We start from the raw sequence: 21,004 nt of genomic DNA, 5'->3' as shown, positions 1-21,004 counted from the left end.
TTGGATGGCAAAACCCATCTTTCTTCCCCGTGACTCAAACCTCCTGGGCTTTCCTCATAAAACACCCATGTCCTATTTGCTACCCACGCCCAGTTGCCGTTCATTTGTGTTGACAGTTTCATTGTTTCCTGCTGACCCCTGTCCATCCACAATTACTGTGGTATGTAGCAACCTATTTATTTCAGAGTTAAATGTGTAGAATAAAATTGAAACCAGAAAGTTTCACATGCTAGGGAGAAAAATCCCAGTTTTAAAAATATATCCTATATTCATATGTGTATAAATCCTACTGTAATGTACTTCACTAAATTAGTGAGTAGGTCTCTTAAACATGTCCAGATAACAGTTGGTAATCCTTGGCTTTTTAGATCTCCCACGTTTTTAAAATTATGCATATGAATAAACAAACATCTAATGCAAATTTTTTATACAAGTGAAAATTAACCATAAAAGGATACACTGCAGCATTACTAGATACATGCATTAAAGCATTGACTATAAATGAAGATGATTCACTCTTTCAAAATATCCTGCATTTCAACATTAAATGAATTAACAGCTTTAGGAAACAAAAAGTTTAATCTGTTTCCATGTTGATATGTTAGTGATGGTGTCTTATATAATGTAAATATCCAGTTACAGGGGATTGGTTAAACACATTTTGATTCATCTTTATAATGGAGAACTATTCTATTTTTACAACTGATATTGTAGAGAAGCATATTTAATTACTCAGTACCATGTCCATTAAAATAAAGCAAGTTACATAAGAGGATAGTCTCTTTTTTGTAACTTTTTAATTTTTATATTTATGAAACTCATGTGACCAAATCATAATTTGGGAGTCAAAATAATGAAAGGAAAACAGTTGGATATGTAGCAGTATGGAGTAGGAGTGAGGAGACCAAGGTCTTTCTTTTAGTCATTGCTGCTTATTGCAGAACAAACTTGGGCAAGACATGTACCAAGTTGATGAAATGAATTACTTCTACCCAGTAACCACTAAAGCTGATTTAAGTCAGATCACACAGCTATACACTTATATTTAAGGAAATAATTTATCTTTGATTGCATTTCTGTTATGAATTTAAATAGCAGGGGACAGCCGTTTGCTTTTGAAAGTTGAATGGCCAGCACAGAGATGCAGAAAGGAAAAAATGTACAGTGTGCTCTGTAAGAGGCCGAGAAGTTTGGTATTTTTTTTTTCAGATACAAATAGTTAATCCTCTGTGTGGATATGTAATCTTTAGACTAGAGATAAGCTACATGTTTTATTAATTTCCATATTCATCTTATAGTTCCATGGGATTCATATCTTTTGAGAGCATGAACTAGGAATAAAAATATATCTATTTGTAGAAGCATGCCTTGGACAGTTTAGGTTGGTATTAATTGATACATATTGTGAGTCAGATTGCCTAGGACTTTATGCTGAGTTTCTTCAGAGAAGTAAAGGAAGGCAAAAATAACACTTCTCTGGTGCTTTGGGATCTTTAGTAAGAATCTGTGTGAGAAGCACAAAGTACCGCTTTCATTTGGCAATTGGGGTTTTAAGGCATATTGAAGCAGACACTTGAGTGCTCCAAATGACGAGATAATCCAGATAAACTTTACGTGTCTTGCAGCTTTTGAAGTTTCTAAAGCCAAAGAGAGTGAAAGGATAAAAGACAAACCAAGTTCCTAAGTTAGTTCATATCATACACTTAGTGTGTCTGATTCCTATGACTCCCTGCTGCCAGCAACAAATACTCCAGCCAAGCACCTCCAGTCAGCCTGTCTCCATGTGGACAGCTCTGTCACACATATGTGCTACAGATTACAAAAGCGAGACTATCTTCTTATGTAACTTGCTTCCTTTAATGAATATAGCACTGAGTAATTAAATATGCTGCTCTACAATATCAGTTGTAAAAGCAGAATAGTTCTCCGTTATATAGACGAATCAAAATGTGTTCTACCAATCCGCTACAGTTGGATAGTTACATTATATGAGATGCCACCACTGGTATATCAACATAGAAACAGATTTAACCTTTTAAGTTTCCTAAAGAAGTAAATAAGCATGAAACCTGTGGAAGACCCAAGTGGATAAAGCAAAGTGCTGTGAGGTGATAAATGGTGAGTCAGAGGCCTTGGGCTCTACAGATTTTGGGAGCTGACTGTATGTTTAGCTAATAATCCATGTGAAGCCATTGTGGGTGTGCATGCGTGTGAAGTTGCTTTAGTCATGTCCAACTCTTAGCTATTGAAGTCATTGGGTAAACTGTATCAAATGTATAAAGTTTGACACATTTAGCCTAAAGAAATGACTATCTTTCTACATAGACTTATTAATTCTTTCCAGCTAAAGATACTAGCATTTAATCATTAGTTAAGGTTTTTATTTTTGAGTATACCTTTCTTAGAAAGACTTCCCTGGTGGCTCAGATGGTAAAGCATCTGTCTACAATGCGGGAGAGCTGGGTTCCATCCCTGGGTCGGGAAGATCCCCTGGAGAAGGAAAAGGCAAGCCACTCCAGTACTATTGCCTAGAAAATCCCATAGACAGAGGAGCCTGGTAGGCTACAGTCCATGGGGTTGCAGAGTCGGACACGACTGAGCAACTTCATTTTCACTTTCCTTTTTCTTAGAAGAGCCTTAATATAGACTTGTAGCTACAGTGAAGTTTAAGAAGTGGACATCAGCTTTATAATCAAATGAATACATTTAGAGTTACTAAGTCTGATGGCTTGTACAGTGTCAGTGTAACTGAGTGGAACTACATTTCCCAGAATACTCTTTCCTGTTTGATTTCCCATTCAAGTTGACCACTAGACAATTTCACATAAGATTTGGAGGACCGAAATGAAGCCAAAGCCATTTTGTTATTTTTGGAAGGGCACCCAGACGTGGCGGCAGCTCACATACATTGTCACTGGTCTGCCAGCTCACCTTGCTGCTGTCAGATGGCACCCACCCCCCCACCCCGCCCCCTACTCCTGCTCCCAGCTCCCACAAGATCTGCTCTTTATATCCTAGGCTACAAATACATGCTTCTCCGAGATTAGAGCATGGCTTTTCCTTTAGCTCATCCAAGGTACCAGGTTGGAGGTGGTGAAAAGCAGATGTGAGTTTCATTTCATCTGTCTTCTCATCTTCATTCAGGTTCTTTTTTTGGCTGATCTTGATTAATTGCACAGACTGCTTCCCCAGCTTCCATGATTACATACAATCTACCCACTAGAAGAGGAACTAAAAAGCCTCTCGATGAAAGTGAAAGTGGAGAGTGAAAAAGTTGGCTTAAAGCTCAACATTCAGAAAATGAAGATCATGGCATCTGGTCCCATCACTTCATGGGAAGTAGATGGGGAAACAGTGGAAACAGTGTCAGACTTTATTTTTTGGGGCTCCAAAATCACTGCAGATGGTGACTGCCATGAAATTAAAAGACGCTTACTCCTTGGAAGAAAAGTTATGACCAACCTAGATAGCATATTGAAAAGCAGAGACATTACTTTGCCAACAAAGGTCCGTCTAGTCAAGGTTATGGTTTTTGCAGTGGTCATGTATGGATGTGAGAGTTGGACTGTGAAGAAAGCTGAGTGCTGAAGAATTGATGCTTTTGAACTGTGGTGTTGGAGAAGACTCTTGAGAGTCCCTTGGACTGCAAGGAGATCCAACCAGTCCATCCTTAAGGAGATCAGCCCTGGGGATTTCTTTGGAAGGAATGATGCTGAAGCTGAAACTCCAGTACTTTGGCCACCTCATGCGAAGAGTTGACTCATTGGAAAAGACTCTGATGCTGGGAGGGATTGGGGGCAGGAGGAGAAGGGGACGACAGAGGATGAGATGGCTGGATGGCATCACTGACTCGATGGACTTGAGTCTGAGTGAACTCCGGGAGTTGGTGATGGACAGGGAGGCCTAGCATGCTATGATTCACGGGGTCGCAAAGAGTCAGACACGACTGAGCGACTGAACTGAACTGAACTGAACCACTATACTATAATACATCTCTATTGGAGACCACTCATAGCAGTTCTACTGCTCTTTAATCAAATGCTGGCTGCTATAATAAAAAAATGTACACACACACATTGAACCTGAAAAAAAGCTTCAGGAAGAGGCACATGGTAGCAAGGTCTCAGCAACTGAAAGAATGGATTGAGGGTGGAGATAGAAGGAAACTTTAGTGAAGGAGCCAATATGCAAGATGTGTGAGATGTATGAAAAAATAAATGATGTGACTATCTCAGGAATCTTGATGGGGAATGACTTAGGGACCTGGGGTCATGAAGCACAACTCCAGACACAAGGCTCTGACTGTTTAACAGAGTGAGAGCTCTATGTTTGTGCGGTTAGTGGTCAAAAGTTGATGAACTCAGGGTTCATAGAATACACTGAATATGCATATAAGAAAATTTAGGAAGGACAGAAAACTTATGGAACAGTGTAGTGGCCATTGGGTTATTTTGCCTGCTTAGTAAATGTGCCCTAGTCTTTCAGGGCTATAGAGCATGTGGCATCTCCCTGTGAATGTACAACAGATGCTCCCTTCAGACAGGTGATCCAGTCTGGAGGACCTGCAACTGGGACACATCCCACCTTTATCCTTCATTTCACCGCTCAGCTTGTGCCTTTGTGCTCTGATATTGTACAGCTGTCTGTGTACTTTCCTTACACTCTTTCTTCATGGTGTTCAAGTGGATGGACTCCAGCTTGCCCCAGATATGGGATGGACAGTCAACCAACTCCTGGCTACATTCCCCCAACTGATAATCTCAATGGAAAGAGACTCTTATTTTTTCCCAATGAATAGCATCTTATTGGCCTGACTTTGAGGAACATGCTTACCCTGGCACCTGTCCCTCTGGCCAGCAGTTTGATCTCATTTTTAGGCATTTGTTATGGCCTGAATTGTCTCCTCTTTCTACAAATTCTTATATTGAAGTCCTAAATCCCCTAGTACCTCAGAATGTGGGTGCATTTTGAGATAAGTTCTTTAAGGATGTAATTAAGGTAAAATGAGGTCTTATGGGTGGACTCTTATCCAGTCTGACTGATGGGCTTATAAGAAGGCATTAGAATGCAGACATGCACAGCGGGACAGGAGAAGACAGTCATCTGCAGACCAAGCAAAGAGGCCTCAAAAGAAACCAACTTTGCTGACACCTTGATCTTGGACTCCTAGCCTCCAGAATTATGATAAAATAAATTTCTGTGGCACTTTGTTATAACAACCCGGGGAAACCTATAGAACATTGTTCTTATTAAATGACTCAACTTTTTATAAAATGATACCAAATTAATCTCTGTTGTCTGCTTAGCTGTATGTCTGTGTTTAACAAGTGACATAAGATAGCCCCACAATGATCACCCTCTTGAACGTGGGTCTCATCCACCATTTAGGAAAAATTTAGCTGAAATTAAAGTTAAGAAGGCCTGTAAGGCCTTCATTTTATCAGTTTCATAGATATTCTAAAGTGTACCTCTGGACAAGCTTCATCATTTGATAAGCTGGGTCCTCTGCTCTATAATGTTGGTTTGGCCCTAGATTGTGCTTTTGGCTGGGATGTCATCAACATAGAGCAAAGAATATTCTAGAAGAGCCTCAAGAAGTACATTTGTCTGCCTACTGAAAGTTTGCTACTGAAAACATTGCATGAGGTTTTTCGCTAGGAGGACCCTAGGGAGAAATTTGTAACTAATTTAAGCACCAAAATATTTGCTCTCCTCATGATCAGTTAATCCAGATTAATTTAGTTTTAATTTCTGCAGCATGGCTAGACAGTTGGGTAATAGTTCTTAAACTCAATGTGCAAAAGAATCACCCGAGGAACTAATTTTGAAATTCTTCTTTAGAGTGAGTAGGGAAATGTGACAATGTCTGATTTAAAATAAAGTTTGCCCTGATCAAAAGACTTTAAACAGTGCCTTTATGTACTTTTCCACTCATTAGATAAAATTGCTTAGGTCCCATATCCCTTTATTTCCTTCCTAGGATGGTACCTGGGTATGTGAAGAAGCTTAGGTGTCTCAAGGGGCTTCCCGGGTGGCACAGATGGTAAAGAATCTGCCTGCAATGAAGGAGAGTATGACTTGATCCCTGGAGAAGGGAATGGCTACCTACTCTGGTATTCTTGCCTGGAGTATTTAATGGGCAGAGGAGCCTGATGGGGTTGCAAAGAGCTGGACACAACTGAATGACTAACAGATCTCACAAGGTCTCCATAGTAGTGAGTGGGTAGAGGGGACTCTCCTTTTTTTTTCTTTTTCGGCTATGCCGTGAGATCTTAGTTCCCTTGCGAGGGATTGAACCTGTGCCCCATGCAGTGCAAGTGTAGAGTCTTAACCTCTGGACTGCCAGGAAAGTCCCTCCTGGATCTTGAATTTTCAGAGATCTTTGAACCCTTGTTCTCTCTCTCCTTTGCTTTCCATCTAGCCCTCTGACCAGGCCATCCAGCTCCGCCTTCTATGGTGCTTTGTCTTACACAGCACAGCAGACCCTACATCAGGCTGGCTGGTTCTCACCTCAGATGCCTATGCATCATATGTCTTGAAGGAGGCTCAGAAGTGCTAATCCAGATGACTCTGTCTAACAACATGGCCTGCTTTTCTCATTATGCTGAGTGGCTGTATGTTGGTGTGGGGTCCTCTGCATTATCATCTCTTTCTTGAATCCCAAAGGAAGAAAATTGGGAACAAAGGTTCCCTTCTTGTTGAGGTTTCATCCCGTATATGACATAAGTAACTCTCTGTAGGCAAAAATCTGAGAAGGGCACAGAGATCAGAAGACGTAAGATGGAACACTCAAATCTCCTTTTTGTTTCTCTTCTGCTCCCTATAATTCCCAAGCCGGAAATGGGGAGGTTTTTGTTTTTCTTTATGTACATTTTGACCTCTTTCTACAATTGAGCAAGAGATTTCCTGCCATTGCATTCAAAGGTAGAAATGGAATTTTCTCAACACTAAGAAGGACTCAATAGGCCTGGTCTTCCAGGATCAGTTGATAAACCAAAGAAGGAAATAAGAGCATTTGGAAAATCCTTTCTTTTTAAAAAATGCATGGCTCTAAGCTTATTGACTTTCTGCTAAATCCTATTTTGTATGTCAGGTGCTGAATATTACATCAGTCTTTATTTTTGTTTTTCTCTCAACACATTTCCCCAAGTAGATGGATGCTCTAGGACATGTACTTGGAAATGCAAAACAAATAAAGCACATTAATAATTTAAAAACTGTCTCCAATATGTACTGCTAGATTATAAATGATAATAAAAGATAGATATCAGAAAATAAGGGGAAAGGGGTCTTAAAGGAGAGATGGAAAAGTAAACAGTAAACTCCTAGTGCTCACTGGTTTCTTTGGTCCTAAAGGCATAGATTCTGAGAAAAAAAAATAGTACCTGGGCTATATTTTGGGTGCCCCTAATTTGGGGCATCTGTTGGTAGACATAAATTACTTTGAAAATTAGATGTAGATTATGCTGTGAGCTGGCTGTCTTTGATCTGATTCATGAGTTGAGTTCAAATGCTTCTAAGAGTATTAGTTATCCAAATAATCTACATTTTCTTTGCTTCAAATTTTTTCCTTCAGTTTTACAAAGTATGATAAAAACTATTCTCATGTATTTCTTGCTGACCTCAAAGGAATGTGGTGGGAGAAAAAAACACTGAAGAAGAATAGAGTTCCATTTAGAAGGTTAAGATATTAAACTGATGATATCATTCATTTTTATATATCAAGAATGGAAAGCTTTCCTTTTCTGCATCCTTAATAATGGAATCCTTGCAAGCTGGAGTCTTTGAAAAGTGGTATATTTTCTTATCTTATTTCACATTTCCTGACTTCTTGTTTTGATTGGGATTGAGATATAAGAAGAACTTGGAAATGCAGTTATTAGGCAGGACAGTAGGAGAGTCCTGACATATGATATCAAATGACAGATGATTGCATATGGTGGCCAAACCTCAGAAAGAAAAAGTTGAGCCATTTATAGTTAGAGTATTGGGAAAGATTTTAGAACATAATGATTCATTACAGGCTTTATTATTTAGGCTTCTTTTGTGATCACTGACCTAGAGCCAGACATCCTGGAATGTGAAGTCAAGTGGGCCTTAGAAAGCATCACTACAAACAAAGCTAGTGGAGGTGATGGAATTCCAGTTGAGCTATTCCAAATCCTGAAAGATGATGCTGTGAAAGTGCTGCACTCAATATGCCAGCAAATTTGGAAAACTCAGCAGTGGCCACAGGACTGGAAAAGGTCAGTTTTCATTCCAATCCCAAAGAAAGGCAATGCCAAAGAATGCTCAAACTACCACACAATTGCACTCATCTCAAATGCTAGTAAAGTAATGCTCAAAATTCTCCAAGCCAGGCTTCAGCAATATGTGAACCGTGAACTTCCAGATGTTCAAGCTGGTTTTAGAAAAGGCAGAGGAACCAGAGATCAAATTGCCAACATCCACTGGATCATGGAAAAAGGAAAAGAGTTCCAGAAAAACATCTATTTCTGCTTTATTGACTATGCCAAAGCCTTTGACTGTGTGGATCACAATCAACTGTGGAAAATTCTGAAAGAGATGGGAATACCCTACCACCTGATCTGCCTGTTGAGAAATTTGTATGCAGGTCAGGAAGCAACAGTTAGAACTGGACATGGAACAACAGACTGGTTCCAAATAGGAAAAGGAGTTCGTCAAGGCTGTATATTGTCACCCTGTTTATTTAACTTATATGCAGAGTACATCATAAGAAACACTGGACTGGAAGAAACACAAGCTGGAATCAAGATTTCTGGGAGAAATATCAATAACCTCAGATATGCAGATGATACCACCTTTATGGCAGAAAGTGAAGAGGAACTCAAAAGCCTCTTGATGAAAGTGAAAGTGGAGAGTGAAAAAGTTGGCTTAAAGCTCAACATTCAGAAAACGAAGATCATGGCATCCGGTCCCACCACTTCATGGGAAATAGATGGGGAAACAGTGGAAACAGTGTCAGACTTTATTTTTCTGGGCTCCAAAATCACTACAGATGGTGACTGCAGCCATGAAATTAAAAGACGCTTACTTCTTGGAAGGAAAGTTATGACCAACCTAGATAGCATATTCAAAAGCAGAGACATTACTTTGCCAACAAAGGTTCTTCTGGTCAAGGCTCTGGTTTTCCCTGTGGTCACGTATGGATGTGAGAGTTGGACTGTGAAGAAGGCTGAGTGCCGAAGAATTGATGCTTTTGAACTGTGGTGTTGGAGAAGACTCTTGAGAGTCCCTTGAACTGCAAGGAGATCCAACCAGTCCATTCTAAAGGAGATCAGCCCTGGGTGTTCTTTGGAAGGAATGATGCTAAAGCTGAAACTCCAGTACTTTGGCCACCTCATGCGAAGAGTTGACTCATTGGAAAAGACTCTGATGCTGGGAAGGATTGGGGGCAGGAGGAGAAGGGGATGACAGAGGATGAGATGGCTGGATGGCATCACTGACTTGATGGACGTGAGTCTGAGTGAACTCAGGGAGTTTGTGATGGACAGGGAGGCCTGGCGTACTGCAATTCATGGGGTTGCAAAGAGTTGGACACGACTGAGCCACTGATCTGATTTGATCTGAACTAGCACATTGACACAATATCTTGGATGATTTTAAAAACTATAGCTGGTTTAATTACAAGCTCTCTCTTTTCCTTGTTTTGTTTTGTTTTCCAGAAAAGAATTTCTGCTGTTTATTTTTGAAATTTTTATTGTAGTTGCTTTACAATGTTGTATTAGTTTCTGCTGTACAGCAAAGTCAATCAGTTACATGTTTACGTATGTCCACTCTTTTTTCCTTCCCATTTAGGTCACCACAGAGCATCAAGTAGAGGTCCCTGTGCTATATGGTAGGTTCTCACTAGTTACCTATTTTATAGATAGTAGTGTATATATACGGAGAAGGCAATGGCATCCCACTCCAGTACTCTTGCCTGGAAAATCCCATGGATGGAGGAGCCTGGAAGGCTGCAGTCCATGGGGTCGCTGAGGGTCGGACACGACTGAGCGACTTCCCTTTCACTTTTCACTTTCATGCATTGGAGAAGGAAATGGCAACCCACTCCAGTGTTCTTGCCTGGAGAATCCCATGGATGGAGGAGCCTGGAAGGCTGCAGTCCATGGGGTCGCTGAGGGTCGGACACGACTGAGCGACTTCCCTTTCACTTTTCACTTTCATGCATTGGAGAAGGAAATGGCAACCCACTCCAGTGTTCTTGCCTGGAGAATCCCAGGGATGGGGGAGCAGAGTCAGACACGACTGAAATGACTTAGCAGTGTATGTATGTCAATCCTTATCTCCCCAATTCACCTCATTCCCCCATTCTGCCAGTGGTATCCATGTTTGTTCTCTAAGGAATCCCTGTTTTGACAAGAAGATGTTACAGCCTTAAATTCCATCTTTACCATGAATGTAAGATGCGGTTTTTGTTTTTTTGCAACCCAAGCACCGTGTGGCACTCCATCCTGATTTCCATTTCCCTCTCAAAAGTCTATCCTTTGCCTCTCCACACCTTAGCCCTTTTTTCCTGAGTACTTTTGTAGCAAGAAGGACATGTCATCACTCTTTTTTTGGTTGAAAAAGCACTGTAATAAAGGTAGGTCATGAATATATTTTGGTGATTTGTAAATGAGAAATTTTTTAAAAGATGCCTTTCTTGATGAATCCATTAGTGTTGTCTTGATTAAAAAAAAAAATGATGCCAGGGTGGAGTTGTCTTTTATTCCAAGCACCTCTGATCCCAGTGTACAAATAATGTTTATATTCCAGTTCACAGGGAAAAAAAGGAACGTGAAAATATTTCATTGAAAGCTGACAGCTTTAACGAACTTTAAAGGTTAACCCTAGTGCTAGTTAGCATATCTATTCATGTCTCCATCAGTCTATTGAATTACTCAGCTGAACACGCACACAAAAGCAAAACTTGAAAAAAAAACACCCAGAAAGCCAACATTAATAATTCATAGATACTGGAGGCTGGTGACTGACAATTTTCCCCTACTGTGTTGAAGTCTGTTAAGAACTGAATCCTGATAGCTTCTAAGTTACTTTAGAAACTCCGTGAGCCACCCTGTCCAAAAATGTTAATGTTTCTGTAAGTGATTCGCTACTGAAACATAGTGTGGATTTTCCTTCCCTCAAGCACTTGTTCGTGTTCCTTTGGATTAGTATAAGGTACAGCTTTTCATGAGATGTTTAACTGACAGTTTTTATATTTGAATTTCACAAGCATCTGCAGACCATTAAAACTCCAAATTCAGCCATAATCCTCTGTTACAAAGTAAATCAGCATTTTTGAACAGATTCCAGATACCAATTATAGCATTAATGAGGATGTACAATGACGTTGTCTACTTGGGCAGGATGAGAAGTGATGCTACTCCCAACAGGGCTGGCCTCTCTCAACATTCATTGTCTTTCTTCCTCCACATACATACAAATGTGCTTATCAAATATTCCCATTAAAAAATAGAAGCTAACAACATCTTTAGGTATTAACCATTTTCCCAGGGAAATAAGGGATAAATACTACCTCTGTTGCCTGATAATAAATTTCAAGCTCTTGTATAAAAAGTAAATAAAAATGCAGCCTTGATGCTGTTAAAAGATTTAGCTAAGATCTCCCATAGAGGCCTGAAGAGCAGGGACTCGGCAGGCTCTCTGGCTCATATCCATTGCTTTTCTTACCTGGGTTTGCTTCTGAAAGGATTCCCAGGCTGTCATCTCCCCAGCTCATGGCTAGTATTTCTATCACTTGTCAGTGATGAAACTCCCTTTTATGTTCTTCCATTCAGAGTTTTTATTGTCATGTCTGTTTGGAAAAAGCATGAAGGTATATGGATGAGGTGTCTTCTCAGACCTGGGAAATCGTTATTTGGTCATGAGTATTTTGTTGGTTCTCACAAGCCAGCTTCTAAACATGAAACGATGGTGGTGTTCCAGTATTAAAATCCCTTACTCGATTTCCTAAATTGCAGTGTTAGTAATCAGTTTATAATAGGGTTAGTGAGAGAAATAACTCAACCCCTGCCCATGGTAGCAACGATCTTGTTCTCATTTCCCTAACTTGCAGTTACGGAAACAACTGAAAACTATTACATTAACTAAAGTCCTTCCTCATAAAATCTTAGACTCATGTACTGCCACTCAAGGGTTTAAGTTCCAAGAAGATTTGTAAGTTAAGGATAGAAACTCAAAAATAACTAATTGATCAACGTAAGGGCAGTGGTTTCCCTAGTAAGTAATAAAAAAAAGTCTCAAACATATATTGAGCGCCTTTCCTCCATGAAGAACTTCACTGCATACAATTAATGTGTTAGTCATTTGGGATAGATGTAATTGAAATCCTGCAGTACTGATTAATAAGTGTGTAAGTTTGGGCAAATTGCCTGTAACCTCTGAGCCTCTGTTTTCTCGTCTGCAAATTGGGGATAATAGTATTTACCTATTTATTTAACTTATATGCAGAGTACATCATAAGAAACACTGGACTGGAAGAAACACAAGCTGGAATCAAGATTTCTGGGAGAAATATCAATAACCTCAGATATGCAGATGATACCACCTTTATGGCAGAAAGTGAAGAGGAACTCAAAAGCCTCTTGATGAAAGTGAAAGGAGAGTGAAAAAGTTGGCTTAAAGCTCAACATTCAGAAAACGAAGATCATGGCATCCGGTCCCACCACTTCATGGGAAATAGATGGGGAAACAGTGGAAACAGTGTCAGACTTTATTTTGGGGGCTCCAAAATCACTACAGATGGTGACTGCAGCCATGAAATTAAAAGACGCTTACTTCTTGGAAGGAAAGTTATGACCAACCTAGATAGCATATTCAAAAGCAGAGACATTACTTTGCCAACAAAGGTCCATCTAGTCAAGGCTCTGGTTTTCCCTGTGGTCACGTATGGATGTGAGAGTTGGACTGTGAAGAAGGCTGAGCGCAAGAATTGATGCTTTTGAACTGTGGTGTTGGAGAAGACTCTTGAGAGTCCCTTGAACTGCAAGGAGATCCAACCAGTCCATTCTAAAGGAGATCAGCCCTGGGTGTTCTTTGGAAGGAATGATGCTAAAGCTGAAACTCAGTACTTTGGCCACCTCATGCGAAGAGTTGACTCATTGGAAAAGACTCTGATGCTGGGAAGGATTGGGGGCAGGAGGAGAAGGGGATGACAGAGGATGAGATGGCTGGATGGCATCACTGACTTGATGGACGTGAGTCTGAGTGAACTCAGGGAGTTTGTGATGGACAGGGAGGCCTGGCGTGACTGCAATTCATGGGGTTGCAAAGAGTTGGACACGACTGAGCCACTGATCTGATTTGATCTGAACTAGCACATTGACACAATATCTTGGATGATTTTAAAAACTATAGCTGGTTTAATTACAAGCTCTCTCTTTTCCTTGTTTTGTTTTGTTTTCCAGAAAAGAATTTCTGCTGTTTATTTTTGAAATTTTTATTGTAGTTGCTTTACAATGTTGTATTAGTTTCTGCTGTACAGCAAAGTCAATCAGTTACATGTTTACGTATGTCCACTCTTTTTTCCTTCCCATTTAGGTCACCACAGAGCATCAAGTAGAGGTCCCTGTGCTATATGGTAGGTTCTCACTAGTTACCTATTTTATAGATAGTAGTGTATATATACGGAGAAGGCAATGGCATCCCACTCCAGTACTCTTGCCTGGAAAATCCCATGGATGGAGGAGCCTGGAAGGCTGCAGTCCATGGGGTCGCTGAGGGTCGGACACGACTGAGCGACTTCCCTTTCACTTTTCACTTTCATGCATTGGAGAAGGAAATGGCAACCCACTCCAGTGTTCTTGCCTGGAGAATCCCATGGATGGAGGAGCCTGGAAGGCTGCAGTCCATGGGGTCGCTGAGGGTCGGACACGACTGAGCGACTTCCCTTTCACTTTTCACTTTCATGCATTGGAGAAGGAAATGGCAACCCACTCCAGTGTTCTTGCCTGGAGAATCCCAGGGATGGGGGAGCAGAGTCAGACACGACTGAAATGACTTAGCAGTGTATGTATGTCAATCCTTATCTCCCCAATTCACCTCATTCCCCCATTCTGCCAGTGGTATCCATGTTTGTTCTCTAAGGAATCCCTGTTTTGACAAGAAGATGTTACAGCCTTAAATTCCATCTTTACCATGAATGTAAGATGCGGTTTTTGTTTCTTTTGCAACCCAAGCACCGGTGTGGCACTCCATCCTGATTTCCATTTCCCTCTCCAAAAGTCTATCCTTTGCCTCTCCACACCTTAGCCCTTTTTTCCTGAGTACTTTTGTAGCAAGAAGGACATGTCATCACTCTTTTTTTGGTTGAAAAAGCACTGTAATAAAGGTAGGTCATGAATATATTTTGGTGATTTGTAAATGAGAAATTTTTTAAAAGATGCCTTTCTTGATGAATCCATTAGTGTTGTCTTGATTAAAAAAAAAAATGATGCCAGGGTGGAGTTGTCTTTTATTCCAAGCACCTCTGATCCCAGTGTACAAATAATGTTTATATTCCAGTTCACAGGGAAAAAAAGGAACGTGAAAATATTTCATTGAAAGCTGACAGCTTTAACGAACTTTAAAGGTTAACCCTAGTGCTAGTTAGCATATCTATTCATGTCTCCATCAGTCTATTGAATTACTCAGCTGAACACGCACACAAAAGCAAAACTTGAAAAAAAAACACCCAGAAAGCCAACATTAATAATTCATAGATACTGGAGGCTGGTGACTGACAATTTTCCCCCTACTGTGTTGAAGTCTGTTAAGAACTGAATCCTGATAGCTTCTAAGTTACTTTAGAAACTCCGTGAGCCACCCTGTCCAAAAATGTTAATGTTTCTGTAAGTGATTCGCTACTGAAACATAGTGTGGATTTTCCTTCCCTCAAGCACTTGTTCGTGTTCCTTTGGATTAGTATAAGGTACAGCTTTTCATGAGATGTTTAACTGACAGTTTTTATATTTGAATTTCACAAGCATCTGCAGACCATTAAAACTCCAAATTCAGCCATAATCCTCTGTTACAAAGTAAATCAGCATTTTTGAACAGATTCCAGATACCAATTATAGCATTAATGAGGATGTACAATGACGTTGTCTACTTGGGCAGGATGAGAAGTGATGCTACTCCCAACAGGGCTGGCCTCTCTCAACATTCATTGTCTTTCTTCCTCCACATACATACAAATGTGCTTATCAAATATTCCCATTAAAAAATAGAAGCTAACAACATCTTTAGGTATTAACCATTTTCCCAGGGAAATAAGGGATAAATACTACCTCTGTTGCCTGATAATAAATTTCAAGCTCTTGTATAAAAAGTAAATAAAAATGCAGCCTTGATGCTGTTAAAAGATTTAGCTAAGATCTCCCATAGAGGCCTGAAGAGCAGGGACTCGGCAGGCTCTCTGGCTCATATCCATTGCTTTTCTTACCTGGGTTTGCTTCTGAAAGGATTCCCAGGCTGTCATCTCCCCAGCTCATGGCTAGTATTTCTATCACTTGTCAGTGATGAAACTCCCTTTTATGTTCTTCCATTCAGAGTTTTTATTGTCATGTCTGTTTGGAAAAAGCATGAAGGTATATGGATGAGGGTGTCTTCTCAGACCTGGGAAATCGTTATTTGGTCATGAGTATTTTGTTGGTTCTCACAAGCCAGCTTCTAAACATGAAACGATGGTGGTGTTCCAGTATTAAAATCCCTCACTCGATTTCCTAAATTGCAGTGTTAGTAATCAGTTTATAATAGGGTTAGTGAGAGAAATAACTCAACCCCTGCCCATGGTAGCAACGATCTTGTTCTCATTTCCCTTAACTTGCAGTTACGGAAACAACTGAAAACTATTACATTAACTAAAGTCCTTCCTCACTAAAATCTTAGACTCATGTACTGCCACTCAAGGGTTTAAGTTCCAAGAAGATTTGTAAGTTAAGGATAGAAACTCAAAAATAACTAATTGATCAACGTAAGGGCAGTGGTTTCCCTAGTAAGTAATAAAAAAAAGTCTCAAACATATATTGAGCGCCTTTCCTCCATGAAGAACTTCACTGCATACAATTAATGTGTTAGTCATTTGGGATAGATGTAATTGAAATCCTGCAGTACTGATTAATAAGTGTGTAAGTTTGGGCAAATTGCCTGTAACCTCTGAGCCTCTGTTTTCTCGTCTGCAAATTGGGGATAATAGTATTTACCTATTAGGGTTTCAGCAGTATGTGAACTGTGAACTTCCTGATGTTCAAGCTGGTTTTAGAAAAGGTACAGGAACCAGAAATCAAATTGCCAACATCCGCTGGATCATGGAAAAAGCAAGAGACTTCCAGAAAAACATCTATTTCTGCTTTATTGACTATGCCAAAGCCTTTGACTGTGTGGATCACAATCAACTGTGGAAAATTCTTCAAGAGATGGAAATACCAGAGCACCTGACCTGCCTCTTGAGAAACCTATATGCAGGTCAGGAAGCAACAGTTAGAACTGGACATGGAACAACAGACTGGTTCCAAATAGGAAAAGGAGTACGTCAAGGCTGTATATTGTCACCCTGCTTATTTAACCTATATGCAGAGTACATCATGAGAAATGCTGGGCTGGAAGAAACACAAGCTGCAATCAAGATTTCTGGGAGAAATATCAATAACCTCAGATATGCAGATGACAGCGCCCTTATGGCAGAAAGTGAAGAGCAACTAAAAAACCTCTTGATGAAAGTGAAAGAGGAGAGTGAAAAAGTTGGCTTAAAACTCAACATTCAGAAAACAAAGATCATGGCATCTGGTCCCATCACTTCATGGGAAATAGATGGGGAAACAGTGGAAACAGTGTCAGACTTTATTTCTGGGGGCTCCAAAATCACTGCAGATGGTGATTGCAGCCATGAAATTAAAAGATGCTTACTCCTTGGAAGAAAATTTATGACCAACCTAGATAGCGTATTGAAAAGCAGAGACATTACTTCGCCAACAAAGTTCTGTCTAGTCAAGGCTATGGTTTTTCCTGTGGTCATGTATGGATGTGAGAGTTGGACTGTGAAGAAGGCTGAATGCCGAAGAATTGATGCTTTTGAACTGTGGTGTTGGAGAAGACTCTTGAGAGTCCCTTGGACTGCAAGGAGATCTAACGAGTCCATCCTGAAGGAGATCAGTCCTAGGTGTTCATTGGAAGGACTGATGCTGAAGCTGAAACGCCAATACTTTGGCCACCTCATGCAACGAGTTGACTCATTGGAAAAGACTCTGATGCTGGGAGGGATTGGGGGCAGGAGGAGAAGGGGACAACAGAGGATGAGATGGCTGGATGGCATCACCGACTCAATGGACATGAGTTTGAGTGAACTCTGGAAGTTGGTGATGGACAGGGAGGCCTGGTGTGCTGTGATTCATGGGGTCTCAAAGAGTCAGACACGACTGAGCAACTGAACTGAACTGAACTGAATAGTTCAGTTTCAGGAAATAGTTTCAGGAAAAGGAAATAGCTGCTCACTCCAGTTTTCTTGCCTGGAGAATCCCAGGGACAGAGGATCCTGGTAGACTATGGACCATGGAGTTGCAAAGAGTCAGACGTAACTGAGTGACTTTCACTTCATGTATTAAATAAGATGATGTGAATGATATATCTAATAGAATTAACAGTAAATCTTATTTCCTCTCCCTTACATTTGAATCAGAACCATATTCTTTGTGTGTGTGTATTCCTTTACTATAATCCTGTGAGGAAGAAGCAGATGTTGATGACCTCTATTTTGCAGATAAAGAAATCCAGGCACAATCAAGTTATAGGACCTGTACAAATTTGCATCTAATTCAGAATAGAAAATTGAATCTACAGGTTTATTTTTTATAATATTTCCATGACTACACTCTGATTCTTTGTACCACCTTATAAGAAAGTATAAATTGGATGACAAATACTTCACTCACTTCTAATTATATCAATCAAATTTTGTCATTATTAAAAGTTATAGGTTAATTTAAGAGTAGGAAAGTGTTGCAAAGATTACTGATGGATATTTAATGGTTTATATACTTTATAATTGAAATATTTTGTTTAATAACAGTAATAGATAATAATTATTTGAGGCTTACTGTCAAAAATTTTGCTAAATGAATGCAGATATTAAAATATTTAAGTGGCAAACCACTTCAGCAATCTTGCCTTAAGAACCCCATGAACAGTATGAAAGGCAAAAAGATATGACACTGAAAGATGAACTTTCCATGTCAGTGGGTGCCCAATATGCTACTGGAGAAAAATGGAGAAATAACTCTAGAAAGAATGAAGAGACAGAGCCAAAGCAAAAACAACACCCAGTTGTGGATGTGACTGGTGGTGAAAGTAAATTTCGATGCTGTGAAAAGCAATATTGCATAGGAACCTGTAAGGTTAGGTCCATGAATCAACAAGGTAAATTGGAAGTGGTCAGACAGAAGATGGCAAGAGTGAACATCGACATTTTAGAAATCAGTAAACTAAAATAGACTGGAAAGGGCAAATTTAACTCAGATGACCATTATTTATATTACTGTGGGCAAGAATCCCTTAGAAGAAATGGAGTAGCCATCATAGTCAACAAAAGAGTCTGAAATGCAGTACTTGGGTACGGTCTCAAAAAGGCCAAAATGATCTCTGTTCATTTCCAAGGCAAACCATCCAATATCACAGTAATCCAAGTCTATGCCCCAACCTGTAATGCTGAATAAGCTGAAGTTGAACAGTTCTAGGAAGACCTACAGGACCTTCTAGAACTAGCACCCAAACAAGATGTCCTTTTCATTATAGGGAACTGGAATGAAAAAGTAGGAAGTCAAGAGATACCTGGAGTAACAGGGAAATTTGGCCTTGGAGTACAGAATGAAAGAGGGCAAAGGCTAATAGAGTTTTGCCAAGACAATGCACTGGTCATAGCAAACACCCTCTTCCAACAATACAACAGAAGACTCTACACATGGACATCACCAGATGGTCAATACTGAAATCAGATTGATTATATTCTTTGCAGCCAAAGGTGGAGAAGCTCTATACAGTCAGCAAAAACAAGACCAGGAGCTGTCTGTGGCTCAGACCATGAACTCCTTATTGCCAAATTCAGACTGAAATTGAAGAAAGTAGGGAAAACCACTAGACCATTCAGGTATGACCTAAATCAAATCCCTTATGATTATACAGTGGAAGTGAGAAATAGATTCAAGGGACTAGATCTGATAGATAGAGTGCCTGATGAACTATGGACGCAGGTTTGTGACACTGTACAGGAGGCAGTAATCAAGATCATCCCCAAGAAAAAGAAATGCAAAAAGGCAAAATGGTTGTCTGAGGAGGGCTTACAAATAGCTGAGAAAAGAAGAGAAGCAAAAGGCAAAGGAGAAAATGAAAGATACACCCATTTGAATTCAGAGCTTCAAAGAATAGCAAGGAGAGAAAAGAAAGCCTTCCTCAGTGATCAATGGAAAGAAACAGAGGAGAACAATAGAATGGGAAAGATTAGAGATCTCGTCAAGAAAATTAGAGATACCAAGGGAACATTTCATGCAAAGATGGGCACAGTAAAGGACAGAAGTGGTATGGACCTAACAGAAGCAGAAGATATTAAGAAGAGGTGGCAAGAATACCCAGTACAAAAAAGATCTTCAAGACTCAGATAACCACGATGGTGTGATCACTCATCTAGAGCCAGACATCCTGGAATGAAAACTCAAGTGGGCCTTAGGAAGCATCACTACAAACAAAACTGGTAGACGTGATAGAATTCCAGTTGAGCTATTTCAAATCCTAAGATATGATGCTGTTAAAGTGCTGCACTCAATATGCCAGCAATTTTGGAAAACTCAGCAGTGGTCACAGAACTGGAAAAGGTCAGTCCTCATTCCAGTCCCAAAGAAAGACAGTGAAAAAGAATACTCAAACTACCCCACAATTGCACTCATCTCACACACTAGCAAAGTTATGCTCAAAATTCTCCAAGCCAGGCTTCAACATTATGCAAACCGTGAACTCCCAAATGTTCAAGCTAGAGTTAGAAAAGGCAGAGGAACCAGAGTTCAAGTTGCCAACATCCGCTGGATTATCAAAAAAGCAAGAGTTCCAGAAAAACATCTATTTCTGATTTATTGATTATGCCAAAGCTTTAACTGTGTGGATCACAACAAACTGGAAAATTCTGAAAGAGATGGGAATACCCTACCACCTGACCTACCTCCTGAGAAATCTGTATGCAGGTGAAGAAGCAACAGTTAGAACTGGACATGGAACAACAGACTGGTTCCAAATCAGGAAGGAGTACGTCAAGGCTTACTTCTCTGTACAGAATCATATCTTTTATTAAACACTGTATCAACACTTTTTTCTTGGATATTATGATCATTGTGTATGAACCTCAAAGACCCATAAGACAGGTGGATCAATCATTATTTCTCAGCTTGATAACATTTTAGAAAAATTTCACTTTGAAATCCAGAATTTCTCCTGGGTTTAATGCACATTTAAAAAATAATCTATTTGCTGTTATTTTCCTTTGAGGATTTGAGGCAGCTTATAACACAGCAAACCAAAATGAAATTGGCAATATAAATAAAATATCAGGATCAAATAAAAAGAGAGCATAATTATACATGCCATAAGGTTCAAACCTTGTTGCTGTAGCTGGGGCTTGTGAATTTGGCTCTGAGCCATTATAAAATTCCTTGAGGGCAGTGAGTGATGTAATAGACACTGACCTGAGTCACATTTTTGTAACATATAAAAAACTAGATTTCATATGGCTGGACTATATGATCACATTGGATAAAGGCTGAAGGTAAACATCACTCTGTTAGAAATAACTCTGAAAAGTGAAAGTGAAATTTGCACAGTCCTGTCTGACTCTTTGTGACCCCATGGACTTCTCCAGAATACTGGAGTGGGTAGCCTTTCCCTTCTCCAGGGGATCTTCCCAACCCAGAGATCGAACCTAGGTCTTCCACATTGCAGGCAGATTCTTTACCATCTGAGCCAC

Source organism: Bos mutus, chromosome 8 (assembly GCF_027580195.1).
Source record: "Bos mutus isolate GX-2022 chromosome 8, NWIPB_WYAK_1.1, whole genome shotgun sequence".
Lineage (NCBI taxonomy): Eukaryota > Metazoa > Chordata > Mammalia > Artiodactyla > Bovidae > Bos > Bos mutus.
The sequence above is the reverse complement of the archived record's forward strand: the minus strand, read 5'-3'. Positions refer to the sequence as shown.